General features: G+C 40.6%; 2 long non-coding RNA genes and 1 pseudogene across 2 annotated transcripts in view; 2 read left to right on the top strand and 1 right to left on the bottom strand.

The window, feature by feature from the left end:
• The window catches only part of LOC132594483 (uncharacterized), a 45,487-nt gene extending 32,672 nt beyond the window's left edge, over positions 1-12,815 (top strand). The window contains exon 3 of the long non-coding RNA XR_009560653.1: positions 12,679-12,815. This is a non-coding gene — a long non-coding RNA (uncharacterized lncRNA). The remainder of the gene's footprint in view (positions 1-12,678) is intronic.
• Positions 12,816-14,401: 1,586 nt separating this feature from the next.
• LOC132594482 (uncharacterized) overlaps positions 14,402-24,265 on the top strand; it is a 33,306-nt gene continuing 23,442 nt past the window's right edge. Inside the window, exons 1-2 of the long non-coding RNA XR_009560652.1 lie at positions 14,402-14,450; positions 18,338-18,426. This is a non-coding gene — a long non-coding RNA (uncharacterized lncRNA). The remainder of the gene's footprint in view (positions 14,451-18,337; positions 18,427-24,265) is intronic.
• On the bottom strand, positions 18,858-22,642 carry LOC115850615 (sprouty-related, EVH1 domain-containing protein 2 pseudogene; annotated as a pseudogene).

Here is a 24,265-nt window from a genome sequence, read left to right on the forward strand (position 1 = left end):
AATTGTGAAATATGCATATAGAATATTCATATAACATGTATTTACAGTTTAACAAATAATTATAAAATGAAAGCCTGTATAACCACTACTGAATTCAAGAAATAAGATATTACTAGCACTTCAGCAGCTCACTATATGTTCTCCCTCTCCCCCATCTGGGTAACTTACAGTAAGTTAAAAAAAATTTTTTTTGTTTTTCCTAGCTTTTTGAGATACAATTGACATCTAGCACTGTATAGGTGTAAGGTGTACAGCATAATTATTTGACTTAACACAATAAGTTTAGTTAATACCCATCCTCTCATATAGATACAAAAAAAAAGAGAGAAAAAAGTGGTTTTTTCCTTGTGATGAGAACTCTTAGGATTTATTCTCTTAACTTTCAGATACAACATACAGCAGTGTTAACTATAGTATCATCGTGTTGTACATTACATCCCTACTACTTATTCATCTTTTTTTAAAATTTATTTATTTATTTATTTATTTATTTTTGGCTGTGTTGGGTCTTCGTTTCTGTGCGAGGGCTTTCTCTAGTTGTGGCAAGCGGGGGCCACTCTTCATCGCGGTGCGTGGGCCTCTCACTATCGCGGCCTCTCTTGTTGCGGAGCGCACGCTCAGTAGTTGTGGCTCACGGGCCTAGTTGCTCCGCGGCATGTGGGATCTTCCCAGACCAGGGCTTGAACCCATGTCCCCTGCATTAGCAGGCAGATTCTCAACCACTGCGCCACCAGGGAAGCCCCTACTTATTCGTCTTATAACTTAAAGTTTGTACCTTTTGACCACCTTTGTCCAGTTCCCCCTCCCCCACCCCCTGCCTCTCATAACCACAAATCTGATCTTTTTTCTATGAATTTGGTTTTTTGTTTTGTTTTGTTAGATTCCACATGTAAGTGAGATCATACAGTATTTGTCTTTCTCTGTCTGACTTATTTCACTTAGCATAAGGTCCATCCATGTTGGACCATCCATCCATGTTGCCATGAATGGCAGGATTTCCTTCTTTTTATGGCTTAATAATATTCATATATAGCTGAATAATATATATATGAGTTTTTTATACATATATATTGCAACTTCTTTATCCATTCATTCTTTGATGAATGCTTAGGTTGTTTCCATACATTGGCTATTGTAAATAATGCTGCTATGAACTTGGGGGTGCAGATATCTTTTCGAATTAGTGTTTTTGTTTTCTTTGGATACATTCCCAGAAGTGGAATTGTTGGATCATATGGTAGTTCTATTTTTAATTTTTTGAGGAAAATCCATACTGTTTTTCATAGTGCCTGTACCAATTTACATTTCCATCAGCAGTGCACACGGGGACTTCCCTGGTGGCGCAGTGGTTAAGAATCCGCCTACCAATGCAGGGGACACGGGTTCGAGCCCTGATCTGGGAAGATCCCACATGCCAGGGAGCAACTAAGCCTGTGCACCACAACTACTGAGCCTGTGCTCTAGAGCCCGCGAGCCACAACTACTGAGCCCGTGAGCCACAACCACTGAAGCCCGTGCGCCTAGAGGCTGTGCTCCGCAGCAAGAGAAGCCACCGCAGTGAGAAGCCCATGCACCGCAATTAGAGAAAGCCCACGCGCAACAACAAAACCCAACCTAACCAAAAATAAATAAATTAATCAATTTAAAAAAACAAAAACAGTGCACAAGGGTTCCCTTCTCTCTACAGATTCACCAACACTTCTTATCTCTTATCTTTATTTTAAAGATTTATTTATTTTATTTATTTTTGGCTGCATCGGGTCTTAGTTGTGGCATGCGGGCTCTTCATCGTGGTGCGTGGGCTTCTCTCTAGTTGTGCCATGCAGCTTTTCTCTTCTCTAGTTGTGGCGCGCAGGCTCCAGGGCACATGGGCTCTGTAGTTGTGGCACGCAGGCTCCAGAGCACATGGGCTCTGTAGTTGTGGTGCGCAGGTTCCAGAGCGCGTGGGCTCTGTAGTTTGAGGCGCACGGGCTCTAGTTGAGGTGCACGAGCTCAGTAGTGGTGGCACGCAGGCTTAGTTGTCCCGCAGCATGTGGGATCCTAGTTCCCTGACCAGGGATCGAACCCGTGTCCCCTGCATTGTAAGGCGGATTCTTTACCCCTGGATCAACAGGGAAGTCCCCTCTATCTTTTTTGATGATGGCTATTCTAACAGGCCTGAGATGATACCTCACTGTGGATTTAATTTGCATTTCCTTAATGACTGGTGATATTGAACATCTTTTCACGTACCTGCTAGTTGCAGATCTTCTTTGGAAAAATATCTATTTGGGTCCTTTGCCCATTTTTTAATTGGATTACTTGGTTCTTTGCTGTTGAGTTGTGTGAGTTCGTCATATATTTTGGATATTAATCCTTTATCAGATATATGGTTGCAAATATTTTCTCATTCGTAGGCTGTCTTTTCACTTTGGTGATGGTTTATTTTGCTGTACAGAAACTTTTTAGTTTGATGTAGTCCCAGTTATTTATTTTTTATTTTTGCTGTTTGTGCTTTAGGTGTAATTTCCAAAAATTCACTACCAAGACCCATGTCAAGTAGCTTTTTTCCTATGTTTTCTTCTAGGAGTTTCATGGTTTCAGGTCTTTAATCTAATTCGAGTTAACTTTTTAAAAGAGTTTTGTTGATTTATTTATTTGTTTATCTTGGCTGCGCTGCGTGGCTTACAGGATCCTAGTTCCCTGACCAGGGATCAGACTTCCACTGCCCCCTGCAGTGAAAGTGTGGAGCCCTAACCACTGGACTTCCAGGGAATTCCCTCGAGTTAATTTTTGTGAGTGGTGTAAGATAGTCAAGTGCTATTTGAACATTGGGGTGCAGATATCTCTTTGACATAGTGAAAACTTTTTATTTTGAAATATTTCAGACTTACAGAAAAGTTGTAAAAGTAGTAAATATAATTATCTTATTTTTCACCCAGATTCCCTATTGTAAATATTTTACCACATTTGTTTTATCATTTCCCCTCTCTCCCTTCTCCTCCTCCTCTTCCTCCTCTCTTTTCTCTCACTCTCTTCATTTGTTTCTGAATCACACAAATTGTAGACATAGTGCTCCTCAACCCCTAAATATTTCAGAGTGTTTTTCCTGAAAACAAGGACATTCTCTTATATAACTACAAGACAATTATCAAAATAAGGAAATTAACATCAATGCGATACTACTATCTAATCTACATACCTTATTCAAATTACCAATTGTCCCACTAATGTCCTTTATTGCAAAAGAAAAAAAAATGTCCAAGATCCAATCCAGGATAACACGTTGCATTGAATTGTCATGTCTCTTTTAGTTTCTTTTTTTTAAAATTGAGGTGAAATTCACATAACACTGTTTTAAAGTGAACAATCTAGTGGCATTTAGTACATCCACAGTGCTCTGCAACCACCACCTCTATCAAGTTCCAAAACATTTTCATTACCCCCCAATAAAACCCCATATACATTAAGCAGTATTTCCCCATTTGCCTCTCTTCCCCCTGCTAATACCTAGCCCCTGGCAGCTACAAGTCTGCTTTCTGTCTCTGTGGATTTACCTATTCTGGACCTCTCATACAAATGGAATCATACAATATGTGACCTTTTGTGTCTGGCTTCTTTCACTCAGCATAATGTTTACAAGGTTCATCCATGTTGTAGCATGTATCAGTACTTTGTTCCTTTTTGTGGCTGAATAATAATCCATTGCTTGGATGTACTACATTTTGTTTATCCATTCATCTGTTGATGGACATTTGGATTGTTTCCACCTTTCAGCAATTGTGAATAGTGCTGCTGTGAGCATATGTGCACCTGGTTTTGTTTGAGCACCTGTTTTCAGTTCTTTGGGGTATATACCTGGCAGTAGAATTGCTGGGTCATACGGTAATTCTATATTTAACTTTTTGAGGAACCACCAAATTGAGTTTCTTTTAATCTGGAAGAGTTCTTAGATTTTGTCATTCGTGACATCGGTATTTTTTTTAAGAGTACAGAGGGAATTACCTGGTGGTCCAGAGGTTAGGACTCTGCATTTCCACTGCAGGGGGCATGGGTACGATCCCTGGTTGGTGACCTAAGATCCCGCAAGCCATGCGGCGCAGCCAGAAAAAAAAAAAAAGAGTATAGAGTAGTTATTTTGTAGAGTGCCCCTCATTTTGGATTTGTCTGACGTTTCCACATGATTAGATTCAATCATGCATGTGGATGGGAATACCACAGAAGTAATTTGTGTCCTTCTCAGTGCATGATATCAGGAGTCATGTGATACCTATTTGTGCCATTACTGGTGACACTAACGTTGATCAGTTGGTTAAAGTCTGCCAGCTTTAAAAGCAAATTGTTATATGTGCTTGTGATATGCCATGTATAATATGATACCACTAATATAAAGCTAAACCACCCCAAAACTTAGTCGCTTAAACCAACATTTATTTTGTTTGCTCAAAATTCTGTGGACAATTTGGACTAGACTTAATTGGGCATTTCTTCTACTGGTCTTGCCTAGGCTCACTCATGCTGTGGCAGTCAGCTGACCACTTTGTAGGGGCTGGATGATTTAAGATGACCTTACTCACATGTCTGGCAGTTGGCAGGCTGTCAGCCAGGCTGCCTAGATTTTCTTCCATGTGACATCTCCAGAAGGTTTGGATCCGTTCATATGATAGCAAGCTCTGATGTACAAGTGCTTTTCAAGCTTCTGCTTGCATCACATTTGTAGATATCCCATTGGCCAAAACAAATTACGTGGCCAAATCCAGAGTCAATGCAGGAGGAGACTCCCCAAGGGTGTGGATTCAGGGAGGCATGGTTCACTGGGGGCCATTGATCCGATATCTTCCATGACTACATATTTTTTGGGAATATATACATATGTAGTATAAATATCAAAACATGTATGGAAATAAGAACTACCAAAGGCTGAATAGTGGTTACCTCTGGGGAGGTACAAAGAGGAATAGGGAATGATAGGTACACATGATACATAAACTATAGCAGTAATGTTTTATTTCTTTAAAAAATAGGAAGGAAATTTGGCAAAATGTTAGTATTTAACCAACTGAGTTGTGGGTACATGGATGTTCATTATATTATTTTCTACCCTTTTTTTGTTTGCTTAGAGTATTTCCAAATTTTAAAAAAGTGAATGGGAGGTGTGGTAATGCAGACCAATCTTTGAAGATGTTTGGCAGAAGGAAAGGGCAATAGGGAAAGGAGGCAGCAGTTAGACAAAAAAGTGTGGTAGAAGGAGCACTATATTTATTAAGATAGGCAAAGGCTTGAGAACATTAATAGCTTGAAGAAAAGGCATCAGTAGATTAGGCTGTTGAAAGAGGAAGTTAATTCAAGAAGTACTGCTGACTTTTACCAAAAAGATGAGAGATAACAAGTGTTGGCGACGATTTGAAGAAAGAGGAACACTTGTACACTGTTGGTGGGGATGTAAATTGGTGCAGCCACTATGGAAAATAGTACGGCGATTCCTCAGAAAATTAAAAATAGAACTATGATATGATCCAGCAAACCCACTCCTGAGTATATGTCCAAAGGAAATGAAATCAGAATTTCAAAGAGATATCTGTACTCTCATGTTCATTGCAGCATTATTCACAGCAGCCAAACTGTGGAAATAACCTAAGTGTCCATCAACAGATGAATGGATAAAGGAGATGTGGTATATATACACAGTGAAATATTATTCAGCCATGAGAAAGAAGGAAATCCTGACACCATATGGAACATTATACTAAGTAAAATAATCCAGACAGAGAAAGACAAATACTGTATGAGCTCACTTATATGTGGGGGAAAAAAAGGTTGAACTCATAGAAACAGAGAGTAGAATGGTAGTTACCAGGGGTTGGAGGTGGGGAAGATGGAGAGATATTGGTCAAAGCGTACAAGCCTTCAGTTATAAGATGAATAAATTCTGGGGCTCCAACATATAGTATGGTGACCATAGTTAATAATACTGTGTTGTATACTTGAAATTTACTAAGAGAGTAGATCTTAAATATTCTCACCACACACAAAAAAGATAATTATATGAAGTGATAGATGTGTTAATTAACCTGATCGTGGTAATCATTTCACAGAGTATACATATATCAAATCATCACATTGTAAGCTTTAACTATATACAATTTTCTTTGTCAATCATGCTTCAATAAATCTAGATAAAAAAAGAATAATTTAGTAAGATTTCACCTTAAAAAAAATGTAAACTGCTCAAACATTTCAAGTTGGGCTTCCCTGGTGGTACAGTGGTTAAGAATCTGCCTGCCAATGCAGGGGACACAGGTTCGAGCCCTGGTCCGGGAAGATCCCACATGCCGTGGAGCAACTAAGCCCATGTGCCATAACTACTGAGCCTGTGCTCTAGAGCCCGCAAGCCACAACTACTGAAGCCTATGTGCCTAGAGCCCATGCTCTGCAACAAGAGAAGCCACCACAATGAAAAGCCCACGCACCACAACGAAGAGTAGCCCTGGCTTGCAACAACTAGATAAAGCCCAAGTGCATCAACAAAGACCCAATGCAGCCAAAAAAAATTTTTTTTAATAAAATAAATAAATTTATTTTAAAAAAAAGCATTTCAAGTTGGTTACAAAGCTGCCATTCTACCAAAACAAATCCACCCTCTGGTGACAAACATATAAAACATCAAATATGCAAAGCCATCTTTTTTAACACAAAAATATTCATATAATGGGTCTCTTAAATATTTCTATACTTTATTCTAAAGCTTCCCAAGTTAAAAGACGTTTACCCATCTAAGAAGGCAGTTAAAATACTAGTTAAGTGAAGCTATTTACTAGCAGACACTTGGGGTGGGAGGCTGAGAAACCTTGTTTGAGGCCCTAATGGGCAACACTAAACTTGATATATGATTATGTTAATGATTCCATAACTTTAAGGTGGGGAGATAATTGAATGAAATGATACGATGTCTGGGATTTGCTTTAAAATACTCCAGACAAAAAAACAAAAAGTTAATACATAAATACTGTATATCTAGGTACATAAATAGCGAGTGATCACCTAGCTGGCTTCCCTGGGTTCAATTTTTTTTTTTTTTTTTTTTTGCAGTACGCGGGCCTCTCACTGTTGTGGCCTCTCCCATTGTGGAGCACAGGCTCTGGATGTGCAGTCTCAGCAGCCATGGCTCATGGGCCCAGCCGCTCCACGGCATGTGGGATCTTCCCAGACCGGGGCACGAACCCGTGTGCCCTGCATTGGCAGGCAGACTCTCAACCACTGCGCCACCAGGGAAGCCCCCCTGGGTTCAATTTTTATATTAGTTTTTTTTTCTCCCTAAAGTCTGCAGTTCCTACCCAAGTTGATCAATTTATTGAGTTTTGAAATTTTAAGATATATAAATGTATACATGTTGCTTAAAAAAGTAAATATATGTAAATGTCTCCAGAGACTCTTAAACTTGATGTTCTATAGTAATGTCTTTTGCATTTAATTTTAACGTATAGCACCTGATGGAATTGGGCATTTTTCACAATCATAGGACTATATAGCTCTTAAGCATCCTTAAAATTTGATCCAGTTGAATTTTGGATATTTCGCATGGCTTCTTCTGACTCAAGGTCAGAACTTAAAAGGTTCATTCTACTAATATTCCCCTTGAGTCAGAAAATGTCTCCTAACTGCTCTCCTTAACAGTTTCTATATTCTTCATAATACCAGTAAAAGAGTTAATACTAACATGATTAACAAGCTCAACAGTAATCCTCAACAGTGCCTAAATTCTTGATTCTTTGATTGTATTTCCTTTCCTTTTAGACTGAAAACCTTGATTCCTAAAATAAAACACATCATCACTATTATGTGTTTTTGCATCAAATACAAGAAAATGTTTTTTAAAATACAGTATTAACATGATCAATAATGTTACAGAATAAAGTCCAAAAATAAAGAAGCACTCCTGATCTATTCCTCTGTTGATCACTTCAGACAAATTCACTTAGTATATGAAAAGTGATCTTTATTAAACACTACCAAGTTGTTCGCATTCAATTCTTGTAGTTGAGTGTTGAAAGGATACGGCAAGAAGAAGAAAAGCAAGGCAGCAACAAAAAGGCTACTGCCAAAGAGAGGTTTTGGAATTCATTTACACAGTAAACATTTATTGAGCGCTTACAATGTGCTAAACTCACTGGGGATACAAAGATTAGTGGGACTTTGTTGCTATCACTATGGATTTACAGTCTAATGGGGATGATATTGTATAAACAGAAATATTACATTCCAGTGTAGTAACTGCCATTACAGAGCGGTGAACAGAATGCTATAGGAACATAGAGGGCAGAGCAATCATTTGTGTGTAATACACATTGTCTGAAGCACAATGGTTAAAGGTTCAGCCTTTGAAGGGCTGTATTTAAATCCCACAATTTACAAGATGGAAAAGTTATTTAACTCCTCTAAATCTCAGGGGGTTTTATCTATAAAATGATAATAATACCACAGTATTTTTAAAAATATTTATTTATTTAGGCTGTGCCAGGTCAGTTGCAGCACATGGGATCTTTGTTGCAGCATGGGGGCTTCTTAGTTGCAGAATGCCAACTCTTAATTGCAGCATGTGAACTCTTAGTTGTGGCATGCAGACTTCTTAGTTACAGCATGTGGGATCTTCATTGCAGCATGAGGGCTTCTTAGTTGCGGCATGCCAACTCTTAGTTGCGGCATGCAAACTCAGATTGCGGCACACAGACTTCTTAGTTGTGGCACGCGGACTTCTTAGTTGCAGCACGCAGACTCTTAGTTGTGGCATGCATGTGGGATCTAGTTCCCCGACCAGGGATTGAACCCCTGCATTGGGAGCACAGAGTCTTACCACTGGACCACCAGGGAAGTCCCATATGACGGTATTGATTGAGGATTAAAATAAGCTAATGAACATAAATTTCTTAGTAAAACTGCTCAATAAATGATAGCTAGTTTGTGTTTCCTGAGAAGACATGTACACATTTTTTCCCTGAGAGTTAGAAGGTTATAGTGTGTACAAATGCATGGAGGTAATAGCATGTATGCAGGGATTTGAAATTCTGTATGGCTGAAGGTGAAGTGTTAGGTTGAAGCATGAAATCTCATTCATTCATGCTATAGGTATTTATTGCAGATTGTCTACATGTCAGACATGTGGAAGATGCTGTAGGGAAAAAAGCAAATTCCCCTTCTTAGACACCTAGGACATTGTCAGGTGAGGAAGAAAGAGAAGGACGTTCTAAGAGGGAATACAATGTGTTAAGACATGAGGACATAAAAGGGCCTGGTGTGTTTGTGGAATGGTGAGAAGCTTCATAGCTGGAGTTGGTGGTGGGGTAGGAAGTGAGGCTCATAAGGTAGACTGGATCCTAATATGCTAGACCAAGGAGTTTGGATTTTATCCTGTAGGAATTTGGAAGTCAAAAGAGTGGTTTTGTTTTTGTTTTGTAAAGATCATTTTGAAAGCAGTGTGGAAGCTGAACTGGTCTGGAGTGGGGAGGGAATGGTGACAGGACTAGTTAGCAGGTGTTGTAGTAAGTAGTTCAAACTACTATTATAAGAGCCTGAACCCAGATTGTGGCAGTGCAGGCCAGGTTTGGCAGAATTATATTTCTGAGGTAGAATCAATAGAATTGCGTGCTGCTTGATTGAATATGCAGGGTTAGGAAGAAGAGGTAGTTGGGGCAAAAGCAAAGGTTTCTAGTTTGGGAACCTGGTTTGTGACTGAGAATGAGAATATAATTAAGGAATCCAATATATTGTGGAGGATTGGGGCAGTAGAGAACACAAGTCTGATTTCAGACCAGTGGCGCTTAAGGTACCCTTGTAATCTATAGGTAGAGATGTTTATAAGTAACTTGGAAAGCTTAAGCAGGAATTTGGGGCTAGTATTAAAAAGTTGGGGATCTAGGGGCTTCCCTGGTGGCGCAGTGGTTGAGAGTCCGCCTGCCGATGCAGGGGACACGGGTTCGTGCCCCAGTCCGCAGAGCGGCTGGGCCCGTGAGCCATGGCCACTGAGCCTGTGCGTCCAGAGCCTGTGCTCCGCAGTGGGAGGCCACGGCAGTGAGAGGCCCACGTACCACACACACACACACACAAAATTTGGGGATCTATCACTGTATAGTTGATAGTTGAAGCTGTGTAAGCAGATGAACTTCTTAACCCCAATGAGTAAGGATTGGACAGAAGAGGAGCGTCTGACAAAGGCAAGAAAGAAGAATGAGGAGACGGTAGTGTCCCAGAAACCAAGAAGAAGAACTTTTGAGAAATAAAAACAATAAATAGCTTTAGGCAATGTGACTACAAGCCAGTGAATTCAGCAACCAGGAAGCTTTCCTTTATAGTTTTATGGAATCTTGGCAGAAGCCAGACTGTAGTGAATTGAATGAATGGAAAAGGAGAAAGTACTGACAGTGGATATAGACTAATCCTTCCAGAAATCTGGCTATGAATGGAAGGAGGGAGAAAAGATAGGAGTTTGTGATGAAATAGGGTGGATATAAGTGTTTGTAGTTTGTTTCGAGTGGAGAAAGTTAAGTATGTCTGTAGGTAGACAAGAAAATGTTCCATAAAAAAAAAAAAGAAAATGTTAAAAATAGAGGTGGGGCTTCCCTGGCGGTGCAGTGGTTGAGAGTCCGCCTGCTGATGCAGGGGACACGGGTTCGTGCCCCAGTCCGCGGAGAAGCTGGGCCCGTGAGCCATGGCCGCTGAGCCTGCGCGTCCGGAGCCTGTGCTCCGCAACGGGAGAGGCCACGGCAGTGAGAGGCCCGCGTACCGCAAAAAAAAAAAAAAATAGAGGTGAAAGGGGAAAATTGATAGAGACAGAGTCTAGAGAGACAGTCTTCCTTACAGAATCTTCTGGTGACCACCACATATAAGTTGGCTTAGAATGCTCAGAGTGTGGAACAAAACCAGAGAAGAGGCAAGAGAGAGAGAGACACAAGAGAACAAAAGCTTGGACTCCTGTCCATAACTTCCTTTTATATTCTAGAGAATACTTATCATAGAGTACAATCAGTCTCTCTCTGGGTCTGATCTACCGTGTTACTTTGTCCTAGAAGATTTTGTTTACTCCCTTAGTTGAAAAAGCTACTAGAAAATGCAACTCAGTTCAATTACTATTAAATGAACTGTCTCTGGGCTTCCCTCGTGGCGCAGTGGTTAAGAATCCACCTGCCAATGCAGGGGAAAAGGGTTCGAGCCCTGGTCCGGGAAGGTCCCACATGCCACAGAGCAGCTAAGCCCGTGCGCCACAACTACTGAGCCTGCACTCTAGAGCCCGCGAGCCACAACTACTGAGCCCATGTGCCACAACTACTGAAGCCCGCACACCTAGAGCCCGTACTCCGCAACAAGAGAAGCCACCTTAATGAGAGGCCTGCGTACCGCAACGAAGAGTAGCCCCAGCTCGCTGCAACTAAAAAGAAAGCCTGTGCACAGCAACTAAGACCCAACGCAGCAAAAAATAAATAAATAAATAAGTAAATTTTTAAAAATAAATAAAAGAAATGCAAAAAAAAATGAACTCTCTCTGTTAATTGTTTTCTCCAGCTTTATTGAGATATAATTGACATATAACATTGTATAAGTTTAAGGTGTACAATGTGTTGATTTTATACACTTACATATTGCAAAATGATTACCACCAGCCACATAATTACCATTTCTTTCTTGTGGTGAGAATATTTAAGATCTACTCTTAGCAACTTTAAAGTATATAATACAATATTATTAATTATAATCACAATGCTGTATATTAGATACCCATAATTTATTGATCTTATAACTGGAATTATGTACCCTTTGAACATCTCTCCTTCTCCACTCCCCAGCCCTTGGAAACCACCACTATGCTCTCTGTTTCTATGAGTTCAGCTTTTTTAGATTCCACATATAAGTGATAGCATACAGTATTTGTCTTTCTCTGTCTGACTTATTTCACTTAGCATAATGCCCTCAAAGTTAATCCATGTTGTTGCAAATGGCAGAATTTCTCTTTCTTGAGGCTGAATATTCCATCGGATGTATGTATGTGTGTGTGTGTGTGTGTGTGTGTGTGTCTGTGTCTGTGTCTGTGTGTGTATCCCACAACTTTTTTATCCATTCATCTGTCAATAGACACTTAGGTTGTTTCCATATCTTGCCTGTCATGAATAATGCTGCAGTGAACATTGGGGTGCAGGTATCTCTGATATTCTGTTAGTTTTTTGAGGAACCTCCATACTGTTTTCCATAGAGGCTGTACCAATTTACATTCCCACCAACAGTATATAAGGGTTTCCTTTTCTCCACACCCTCTCCAGCATTTATTGTTTGTAGACTTTTTGATGATAGCCATTCTGACGGGTATGAGGTGATATCTCACTGTAGTTTTGATTTGCATTTCTCTAATAATTAGTGATGTTGTGCATCTTTTCATGCACCTGTTTGCCATCTGTATATCTTCTTTGGAAAACTATCTGTTCAGGTCTTCTGCCCATTTTTTAAATTCGGTTGCTTGTTTTTTGATATTGAATTGTATGAGCTGTTTATATATTTTTTGATATTAACCCCTTGTTGGTCATATCATTTGCAAATATCTTCTTCCATTCCATAGTTTGTCTTTTCATTTTGTCAATGGTTTCCTTTGTTGTGCAAAAGTTTTTAAGTTTAATAAAGTTCTGTTTGTTTATTTTTGCTTTATTTCTTTTGCCTTAGGACACAGATCCAAAAAAATATTCCTGTGATTTATGTCAGAGAGTGTTCTGCCTATGTTCTCTTCAAGGAGTTTTATAGTTTCCAGGCTCTGGTGGGGTGTGTGTGGAGAGGGACTCCAGTGACTAGCATCAGCAAATGTGAGTACCTATGGAGCAAAGATGGTGAAATCTTTAGAGGGTCTTCAGCGGCTGGGTTGGCCTTTAGTTTCTTCAGTGGCAGAATCTGCTGTTTGTCTGCAGGGCAGGTCACTGTGAACTGCGATTGCTGCCACTGAATGACTGTATTGGTAGCCCCTGTTTTTTCCTTATTCCTAGCCATCTCTGTATGTCTCAGTTTTGATGGTCTGGGTGGAATGAAACTGAAGTGGGACCTTCATGTGGTGCCCAAAAGGCTGGAAACTGGTCGCCCATCCCACTCTTCCTTTTCTGGTGAGGGGAACCCTCTACCTGAGAAACCCCCTCTTGGTACTGAACAATGCTTACTTGGGGGATGTGATGATGCAGGCAAAATGAAACTATCTTTTTTCTCTTCTTGGGCAGTTATTCTCAGGTTTTGTTTTTCTACTGTGTTGCCAAAGTTTCTTAATTGGACTACAGAGCTCTCCCACAGCTGTTTTTGTTAATGGATAGCTGTCTAATTGTTGATCTTTGTTGGGTGATGGAGGCCAGGGTCTCCTATGTCACCATTTTGGTGACGTCCTTAATAAATTTTATTGTTTGGAGTTTTTTTATTATAGTAGTTAACATGTTTATTTTAGGAACTTCAGGAAATACAGATAAACAAACAGAAAAGATAGAGAACTTGGGTACCCTACTCCCCAGAGATAATCAATACTAGCATTTTGGTATATGTTCTTCAGGCCCTTTTTTCTGTGTGTAATAGCTGTGCATAGAGCCAAACTCGATCTAACCACTTCCACAAGACTTTCATCTGTCAGATTCCAAATGGTCCCAGTTAGGTTTCTACAGTACTTATTTGATAAGCCACACAGTGTATTATGTTAATGTTATTTCTTCTGGGAATCACCAAGGAGTCACATTTTCATTTTCCATACATTCTAGATTTGAAAGCATATCACTAACCATCTGTTTTAGGGATTCTAGTTTTTTTGTTCCTTCTTACTACTGGACATGACTGTCTTATAATTCTCACTGGGAATTGATTAGTGTATAGATATTGCCAGGTAAAATAATTAGTGCTATAATGAGTATGTTGGAAGCTAAAAACTTGGAAAAAAATTACTTACTGAAATTTTAATAAGAATTGTCATCTAAGAGATGAGATTAGCCATCTGTAGAAGTGGTTTACAAGTGTGTTATTAATGGAAACATAGGAAACAATCAAATTAATCAAGATACAGCTTTAGAACTGGGAGGTAACTAAAGAAAGCATTTCTACAAGCAATTTTTATAGGCTTTTAAGATTACAACAGTATTTCTACATGTCTTTTCGTTTTTCTACAACAGAAACTATGTAGAAATACTTCCTTGTTCGTATTACAGATCTGTCTCATTTTTCCCTTTTTTATTATGGTAAAATGTACATAGCCTAAAATTTACCCTTTTAATCATTTTTCATTGTACAGTTCAGTGGCATTAATTACATTCACATTTTTGTATAACCATCACCTCTATTCATTTCCAGAACTTTTTTATCATCCCAAGCTGAAACTCTGTACCCATTAAACAATAACTCTCCATTCCTCCCTCAGCCCCTGGAAACCACTATTCTACTTTCTGTCTCCATGAATTTAACAACTCTAGGTACCTCATGTAAGTGGAATCATACAATATTTGTCTCTTTGTGTCTGGCTTATTTCACTTAGCATTCTGTCTTTAGGGTTCACCCATGTTGTAGCGTGTTCAGAATTTCCTTCCTTTTTAAGTTTGAATAATATTCCATTGTATATATATATATACCACATTTTGTTTATCCATTCATATGTTGATGGTCATTTGTGTTGTTTTCACCTTTTGGCTATTGTGAGTATTGCTGCTATGAACACAGGTATACAAATATCTGTTCGAGTTCTTGTTTTCAGTTCTCTTTGGGTATATACCTAGATGTGGAATTGGTGACTCATATGGTAATTCTATGTTTAATTTTTTGTGAAACCTCTATACTGCACCATTTTACATTCCCACCAACAATGCACAAGGGTTCCAATTTCTCCACATCCTCACTAACACTTATTATTATCTTTTGATTTTTTAAAATAATAGCCATCCTAATATCCTAATGGGTATGAAGTGGTATCTCACTGTGGTTTTGATGTGCATTTCCCTAATGATTAGTGATGTTGAGCATCTTTTCATGTGTTTTTTGGCTATTTGTATATCTTCTTTGGAGAAATGTCTATTCAAGTCTTTTGCCTATCTTTAAATTAGGTTGGTTTTGTTGTTATCTTTTGAAGGATAAATTTGTTGGATACAGAATTCTAGGTTGGGTTTTTTCTTTCAACACTTTAGATATTTCACTGCACTCTCTTCTTGCTTGCATGGTTTTTGAAGCGAAGTCTGATGTAATTCTATCCTTGTACCTCTAGGTAAGGTGTTTTTTAACCCTGACTTCTTTAAAGATCTTGTCTTTGATTTTCTGTAATTTGAATATGATTTGCCTGTGTGTAGTTTTTTTTTTTTTTTTTTTGGTATTTATCCTGCTTGGTGTTCTCTGAGCTTCCTGGATCTGTGGTTTGTTATCTGTCACTAATTTTGGAAAATTCTCAGCCATTATTAGTTCAAACATTTCCTCTGTTCCTTTCCTTCTTTCTTCTCTTTCTGGTATTCCCTTTATGCATATATTATACCTTTCATAATTGTCTCACAATTTTTTCATATTCCATCTTTTTCATTCTTTTTTCTTTTTGCATTCCATTTTTAGAAGTTTCTATTTACATATCTTCAAACTCACTGATTCTTGTTTTAATTTATTTTTTATTGAAATACAGGTGATTTACAATGTTGTGTTAATTACTGCTGTACAGCAAAGTAACTCAGTCATACATACATATATATATATATATATATATATATACACATCCTTTTTAATATTCTTTTCCATTATGGTTTATCACAGGATATTGAATATAGTTCCCTGTGCTATACAGTAGGACCTTGTTGTTTATCCATTCTGTATATACCACAAACTCACTGATTCTTTCCTCATTTATGTCTCATCTACTGATGTACCCATAGAAGACATTCTTCATTTCTGTTACAGTGGTTTTTATTTCTATCATTATTTTTTGGTTCTTTCTTAGAGTTTCCATTCTCTCTGCTTACATTACACATCTGTTCTTGTATGTTGTCCAGTTTTTCCAGTAGAGCCCTTAGCATATAGTTATTTTAAATTCCTGTTCTGGTAATTCCAAAATCTCTGCCATATCTGAGTCTGGTTCTGATGCTTGCTCTGTCTCTTTATACTGTGTTTTTTGCCTTTTAGTATGCCTTGTAATGTGTTGTTGAAAGGTAGACATATGATGTACTAGGTAAAAGGAACTCAGGTAAATTGGCATGTAGTGTGAGATTGTATGTTTATTTGGCTAGGAGTTAGGCTGAGTTTACTGTTTACTGTAGCTGTGTCAGAGGTAAAATTTCCTACGGTGTCTGTTTTTTTGTCTCCCCTGTCATCTTTGAATTTCCCTAGAGAGTCCTTCTTTTTTATTCTTTTTTTTTGTGTGTGTGGTATGCGGGCCTCTCACTGTTGTGGCCTCTCCCGTTGCGGAGCACAGGCTCTGGACACGCAGGCTCAGCGGCCATGGCTCACGGGCCCAGCCGCTCCGCGGCATGTGGAATCTGCCTGGACTGGGGTACGAACCCGTGTCCCCTGCATCGGCAGGCGGACTCTCAACCACTGCGCCACCAGGGAAGCCCGAGAGTCCTTCTTAAATAAGGTCTGAGATGTGCAGTTCTTTCCATTGTAATTCCCTGTTTTATATATGAGTCTTACTGATGTGGTGGTATGACATCAGAAGATGGGAAGGATTCTATATTCCTATTTCCTGGGCTGTAATCTTTATAAGTGCTTTTTCATTCCACACCCCACCCCTTCTTAGGTGAAACAGGAAAGCTAGAGGGGGCTGGATGGGGTATTTCTATTCCTCCAGATCAGCTAGGCTCTGGTAGAACCCAAGGTGGAATCTAACCATCTGCAATGTTGGTGACTCCAACTTTAGAAATAATGAATACTGGACTTCCCTGGTGGCACAGTGGTTAAGAATCCACCTGCCAATGCAGGGGACATGGATTCGATCCCTGGTCCGGGAAGATCCCACATGGTGTGGAGCAACTAAGCCCACGTGCCACAACTACTGAAGCCCACATGCCTAAAGCCCGTGAGCCACAACTGAGCCCACGTGCCACAACTACTGAAGCCCGTGTGCCTAGAGCCCATCCTCCACAACAAGAGAAGCCACCACAATGAGAAGCCCACACACCACAACGAAAAGTAGCCCCCACTGGCCACAACTAGAGAAAGCCCTCACGCAGCAACGAAGACCCAACGCAGCCAAAAATAAATAAATAAATTTATTTAAAAAACTAATAAAATAAAAATTAAAAAAATAAAATGATAAGTATCTTCTAAAATATTGGATATTAATGCTTAGTGAGCTCTCAGGTTTGTAGTTCCTATGTCTGCCATGTACCTTCACATTTTCTATAGTGAGCCATTCCCCACCCCCCAACCCCTGTCCACGCATTTGCTTAATCTTTTCTGGCTTTCAGAATCAAGTGGCTGAAGGAAGAAAAGCTTAGTAAAGGGACTTAGGTTCCCTTTTTATCTACTGCTTCTTTATTGGCACCATTTCCTACTCCCCAAACAATAATTAAAAAAGCAAAAACTAATTTTCAATAAAAACCCTTTTATATTAACAGTTTTATGGCAGGTCAATGCCATATTGCTTATTCTTGGATTGTGGGGACTGTATCTGTGGGGTTTCCCAAGACAAGGAGCCCCTAGAAAGCTGGAAACATCAACCCAATTATGCACTTAATTCCTTTGTCAAGGTGCTGTAACCAAAGACCACACAGAGATGGTAAACCATAACGGTTATATTTAGTATGAAGGGAAGAACAGGCATATAGAGGGATCACTCCAAGACTGTCACTTCGGGGACTTGCGGCCTTTCCCCAGTTCTCTCTGCCTGCCCAATTAGTATTCCTACAGGAAGTGGGGCTATTGTTAGGGATGACCTTAAGTGAAAGTGCTTAAATGTTTTCTGTGTGAGGTTTGTATGATAATAGTCAATCTTAGTTCTCTCTCTCCTCTCTTGCCTGTCTCTCTGTCCCCCACCACCACTAACAACTTTTACAACTACTGTGATTTATCTAGAAGTGAAATACCAGTCCAGAGAGCTCCAAAGTCAACATGGAAATGAAACCTCAGCAGAGCAATGTCCATTCTGTTACCTCCTGTCCAGGGCACTTTTTGCTACCCAGAGGTAGGCTGAGGCCAAAATTCTTGGTGGGTTTAACTCACCCCAGATAGTCAGAAACCAGATAGACAGGGAAGATAGGAAGGAAGGCTTGGTCCACAGAAACTGAAACGGCTCGACATTATAGTCAACTTAGTGCCGCTTGGCCCCACCTTAAACCCTTCTAATCTCTTCTGTACCTATCCCTGAAACCTTTATGACTCTGGCCTTTGTGTTCTTTTCTAGGTGACCAGGGTGATATTTAAAAGAAGACAGGAAGCTGTAGTAACATGTAAAGCAGATTTGGAATTAGGGAATGTTCTCCTTGGCTCCAGGTTCCAGACTTCAATTTTTTCATTCAACTTAAATTTTATGAGTACTTACTTAGGCCAGGTATTTGGTGAGACTTTGAGATAAGGATTTGGGTAAGATTTAGTCCCTGTCCAGGAAGAGTTCATAATTTGGTGGGGAACACACAAATATGAACAAATAATTGCCATATTATAAAGTGCAAGTACTAGAATAGAGGTGCTGTGGGGGGCGCTGTCCGTAAAAAAATCCTCAGCCAGTCTGGTTTTGGGGCCAGACCCAGTCGACTCCTGCTGGTTTCCGGAGACAATCCGGAAAAAAGAAACTCAGGTGGAGTCTACAAGCTCATAATGCAAAGGCTGCGGAGCTGGGAAGGGGTAGTGGCTTGCCCACCACCTCCAGAGGCAGCGGGAGGGGGGCGGCTCAAGGAGCTCAGCGGGTGCCTTCACCTGTTTGCTCATTGCTCCCGAGGACCATCAGGGTCTCCTTCATTTCCCTCTACGGACACCAGAGCTGTTGGAAGGTAAGCTGAGGCATATTAAAATTTGGGGGAATTTGAGTAAAAACCAATTTGCATTGGGCAGCGCCAAACTGGAGGTGGTTGGGGTCGCTCTAACTATAGGAGGTGGGGGGAGAGACTTTTGTGGAGAAAAGGCAGAAGCAAAGTAAGGAAATTATTGATTGGCTATTACTTAAAGTCTAGTTGGCTGTGTGTGATTGGTTGTCCTTATCGCTGTGATTTTGAAACCTTGAGGCGTTTATAGGCTTAGATTCTGGCCTGCTTACATAGGCCACCATGGCATTAGAGCCACATCAGTCTAATGGCCTCCTTATTTAATTAATTTAACAACATATATATATAAATATTTATACATGTATCTGTATTAAGCTAAACATGAGTTCTTACTAATGTCTCCAATTCATATCTATTACCCTGTGGATCATTTTAGCTTCTTCCCTTTGCTTATCTGTACCCTCTCACTCCAACAGTAAGAAAACTGGCCCCTATAATCCACCATCAGGTACTTAATTGTTTAATTCCAGTATACATGTATAGTGGTTTCAGAATTGCTAGCCTGTACCCTCAGGGGAAACAACTTTATCAACCAGAATAGAGTGCTATGTACAATCCCTTTTGCCTATATTCTTAGACACAACTCATTTACAAAGTTACTTAGGTTTGCACCTTTGCCCCCACCCACTTCAGGAAGGTTCTTTCATACATTTGTAACACAGATTCTTTTTTCATATTCTGCATTCTGACCTTGTATCTCTTGATCTCCTAAATGATTTTTTGTTTTAGTTACATATATTAAGTTTTACTCTTTGTGCTATAAAGTTCTATGGCTTTTGAAAAACGTGTAAAGCATCCACCATTACAGTATCATAGAGAATAGTTTCACTGTCCACAAATATTCCCCTGTGCTTCACCTATTCAACCCTCCTCCTCTTCTCCAAATTCCTGTAAACCAGTGATGTTTTTACTGTCACTATAGTTTTGCCTCTTCTAGAACGTCATATAAATGGAATTATACAGTATGTAGTCTTTTCAGACTGGCTTCTTTCACCTAGAAATATATATTTATGATTCATCCATGTTTTTGCATGGGTTGATAGTCCATTCCCTCTTATCCCTCAATAGTATCCCGTTATTTGGATGTACCACAGTTTGTTTATTTAGTCACTTACTGGGGAACATCTTGGTTGCTTCTAGTAATTATGAATAAAGCTGCTATAAGCATTCACATCCAAAAAAAAAAAAGATCCTCACAGAAGAAATATTTGAGCTGAATATTGAAGGAAAAGGAAAAGTTTACTAAGCAGAATGAGTGAGAACAGCATGAGGAAGGGCAGAGAGGGATGAAAGAACACGGCATGTTTGGGGGCCATCAGAAAGTTTTCCCTAATTGAAATGGTACATTTATGATGACAAAGTTGGAAAGGTAGGATGGGACTAGATCATAAAGATTCATGGAGTGTGGACTTTATCCTTATAGACCAATGTTTTCCAACTTCACTTATTCATATTCTACCTTCACCATTTTAATTTCTTAAATCTAGGCAATAATATCTTTGAAATCATGAGTTTAATATATTTTCTTATGAATATTAAAATAAAAAGTATGCCTATTAAAATAAAAATGTATTCATTTGTCTCCCAACAGTGGTACACTATAACTGTTTAGAAAGATAATTCTGAGAGCGTTATATGAGAGAGAGTGGATGGAGGAGTCAAACAGGGGATTACTTTAAAGGCTATTGAAATACCGAGAGATGATGAAGTTCTGAACTAAAAAAAGCCTTATTGGCAGGGATGGTAAAGAGGGGAAGGACTTTAAAAGAGATTTAGGAACTAGAATAGACAAGATTTATTAATTAGAGGAAGGTAAGGATATTTATGAACTAAAATCTGGATTTGGTGACTAATTAAGTGGAAGGGTGGAAGATTACAGAAAAGGAAAGATCTAGAATTACTTGTAGGTCTCTTGTCTTGGAAGTGAATGATGGTACCAGTTCACCCAAGCAGAGAACAAGAGCAAAATTAGGTTTGAGGGAAAAAAGTTCTCTCGAAAATTTATTTAATTGAAATTTTCTTTTAAGTTACAAATACAGTATGTTCTCACTGTAACAAGTGAAATAAAAAATGCAAGAAGATAAAGTTAAAAATCTCCCCTTTCATATTCCTCTCCCCTCCCCTTGTAACATTGAGGGTACCAATTTGTGCAGCCTTTCACACCTTCTTCATGTGTGTGTATTTATGCACACAGATACGATGATTTTTTATTTTTTTTTTTTGTGGTACGCGGGCCTCTCACTGTTGTGGCCTCTCTCGTTGCGGAGCACAGGCTCCAGACGCGCAGGCTCAGGGGCCATGGATCACGGGCCAAGCCGCTCCGCGGCATGTGGGACCTTCCCAGACCGGGGCACGAACCCGTGTCCCCTGCATTGGCAGGACTCCCAACCACTGCGCCACCAGGGAAGCTCGATGATTAATTTTTATAAAGATGAGGTCATATTCTCTCTCCCTCCCTCTCCCCCCTCCCCCACCTCCCTCTTTCTCCGCTTTGCGCTTCCCTCCACAGCACCTGCACATCACTCCGCAGTGGTAGCAGGCCCGAAGGGGTAGGTAACAGCAAGAACAGGGGGCCAAGAAACACAAGTCAGTAAGAGCCATCCACGGGAGGCAAAACTCGTAGCTCGTATTGCACAGGCACAGGTCTGTATAGTCTCCCTAGGGTCCGACATACAGTGATAGAGCATGCTGTCCTCACCACATACAGCTCACCGCTTGAAGCAAAGTTCTCACGGAGTCAGGCGCGTCCTGACAGTGGCCCCTCCGGTTTTCCTCATGGTTGAAAGCGTCCTGGCAGTACGCGCACCGCCCACTCGGAGCGCTCCCTGTCCTCCTTCCACCACCGGGACTTGCCCCGGAATGGCTGTGTCTTGATCATGCTGGCCCCGCGCTGATGCCAAAGTCTGAGGAGTCCTCATGGGGGTAATTGTAGTCGTGCTTAAGGACCTTGTCCTTGGCGAAGCGCAGGTACGAGCCCGCGTCTTCCAAGGGGTTCAGGTATTTGTCCCTCGCCAGCGCCGGTAATCCTCGTAGTGTGCGTCATCCAGGTCTTCTCCCTGGGTTGATGTGCACGATCTCCTAGTCGTCCAGGAAGCTCACCTGGCAGTAGGGCCTTGCCATCAACTGTTCCAGGTGATAATGGTCTGTGGGGTATGTGTCGTGGAGGTGACCCAGGGTATAAATCCTCTGGTGCTCACAGGATGTGAGGGAGGAGATTGTCCGAATAAGTTGTTCCTTCTTCTGAGACGGATTATTGATAGAAGAACTGTCTGTAGCTGTTGTAAAAACGTCATCGCAAAGCTCACCTTCACTACGGATGGTGGAAGATGATGTTGAGCTTTCTATAAGGTCTTCGATTGCTTTCCTCACTCAAGGCTTCAGACAGTAAGTCAAAACTTACTATTGTTTGACCTTCCAATGATGAAAGGTTGGGTTGGCTTTGGTGTAGGCCAATTCGTTTCTTAAATAGCGTTCCAATACCACCAGTCTGTCTTTCTGTCGTTCACCATGGATGAGAAAGCCGATTTGTCATCCGGGTGCGTGACCTTACCGATCCCACCTTCCTTCCTGTGGAAACCATCCCACCCGCTGGAGTCATCTGAGGTCATAACCACAGCTTTGACGCACACAATATAGCTGTCCTCACCTGCGTGTGTTTCTTTGGTCATTTTCCTGGCCACCTACATACCTGTCCTGTGGCGGTGGGCAGCCTTCATTTTGCTGTCCGCTCCCCCTCTGCTTTATTCACATCTTGGAGATTGCCTGATTTGGTTGGGGGTGGGGTGGCTAGAGCAAGGCGACTGAAGCGCCTGGGCAGGGGTGCATAGGCAAGGTGGCAGGGGCGGGGACTGAGCACCGTGGGGCCAGGGGGTGGAGGCCGGCAGGGGCTCTGGGGACTTGGGAGCGGGTAGAGGGGAGAAGGGAGCGATTTGGGTGGAAAAACAAGTGTGCCGCTGAGAGAAGGAGAGGGCCAGCTGCCGGAGGGGGTTCAGTCCCAGGTTGCCCCCTTCCCCACCCAGGCCAGACCAATCACGGTTTTGGAGGAGCTGTGCCTGCGAGGTGCTGCAGGGTACCCCACTGAGCTACATCTCTCTACTCCACCGATATACTCCATATGGGATTCTTACCATCGTCAAGAGGAGGAGCTTCCCTTTTCTTTTTTTTTTTTTTAACATCTTTACTGGAGTATAATTGCTTTACATTGCTGTGTTAGCTGCTGCTGTATAACAAAGTGAGTCAGCTATACATATACATATATCCCCATATCCCCTCCCTCTTGTGTCTCCCTTCCACCCTCCCTATCCCACCCCTCTAGGTGGTCACAGAGCACCGAGCTGATCTCCCTGTGCTATGCGGCTGCTTCCCACTAGCTATCTATTTTACATTTGGTAGTACTTTTAAGTCCATGCCACTCTTTCACTTTGTCCCAGCTTACCCTTCCCCCGCCCCTCAAGTCCATTCTCTACATCTGCGTCTTTATTCTTGTCCTGCCCCTAGGTTCTTCAGAAAACCTTTTTTTTTTTTTTTTTGGTCCATATATATATGTTAGCATACGGTATTTTTTTTCTCTTTCTGACTTCACTCTGTATGACAGACTCTAGGTCCATCCACCTCATGACAAATAACTCAATTTCGTTTCTTTTTATGGCTGAGTAATATTCCATTGTATATATATGTGCCACATCTTCTTTATCCATTCATCTGTTGATGGACACTTAGGTTGCTTCCATATCCTGGCTATAGTAAATAGAGCTGCAATGAACATTTTGGTACATGACTCTTTTTGAATTATGGTTTTGTCAGGGTATATGCCCAGTAGTGGGATTGCTGGGTCGTATGGTAGTTCTATTTTCAGTTTTTTAAGGGACCTCCATACTGTTCTCCATAGTGGTTGTATTAATTTACATTCCCACCAACAGTGCAAGAGGCATTCCTTTTCTCCAAACCCTCTCCAGCATTTATTGTTTGTAGATTTTTTGATGATGGCCATTCTGACTGGTGTGAGGTGATACCTCATTGTAGTTTTGATTTGCATTTCTCTAATGATTAGGGATGTTGAGCATCCTTTCATGTGTTTGTTGGCAATCTGTATATCTTCTTTGGAGAAATGTCTATTTAGGTCTTCTGCCCATTTTTGGATTGGGTTGTTTATTTTTTTGATATTGAGCTGCATGAGCTACTTGTATATTTTAGAGATTAATCCTTTGTCAGTTGCTTCATTTGCAAATATTTTCTCCCATTCTGAGGGTTGTCTTTTTGCTTTGTTTATTGCCAAAGCAATCTTGAGAAAG

The sequence above is a fragment of the Globicephala melas genome, chromosome X, assembly GCF_963455315.2.
Source record: "Globicephala melas chromosome X, mGloMel1.2, whole genome shotgun sequence".
NCBI lineage: Eukaryota > Metazoa > Chordata > Mammalia > Artiodactyla > Delphinidae > Globicephala > Globicephala melas.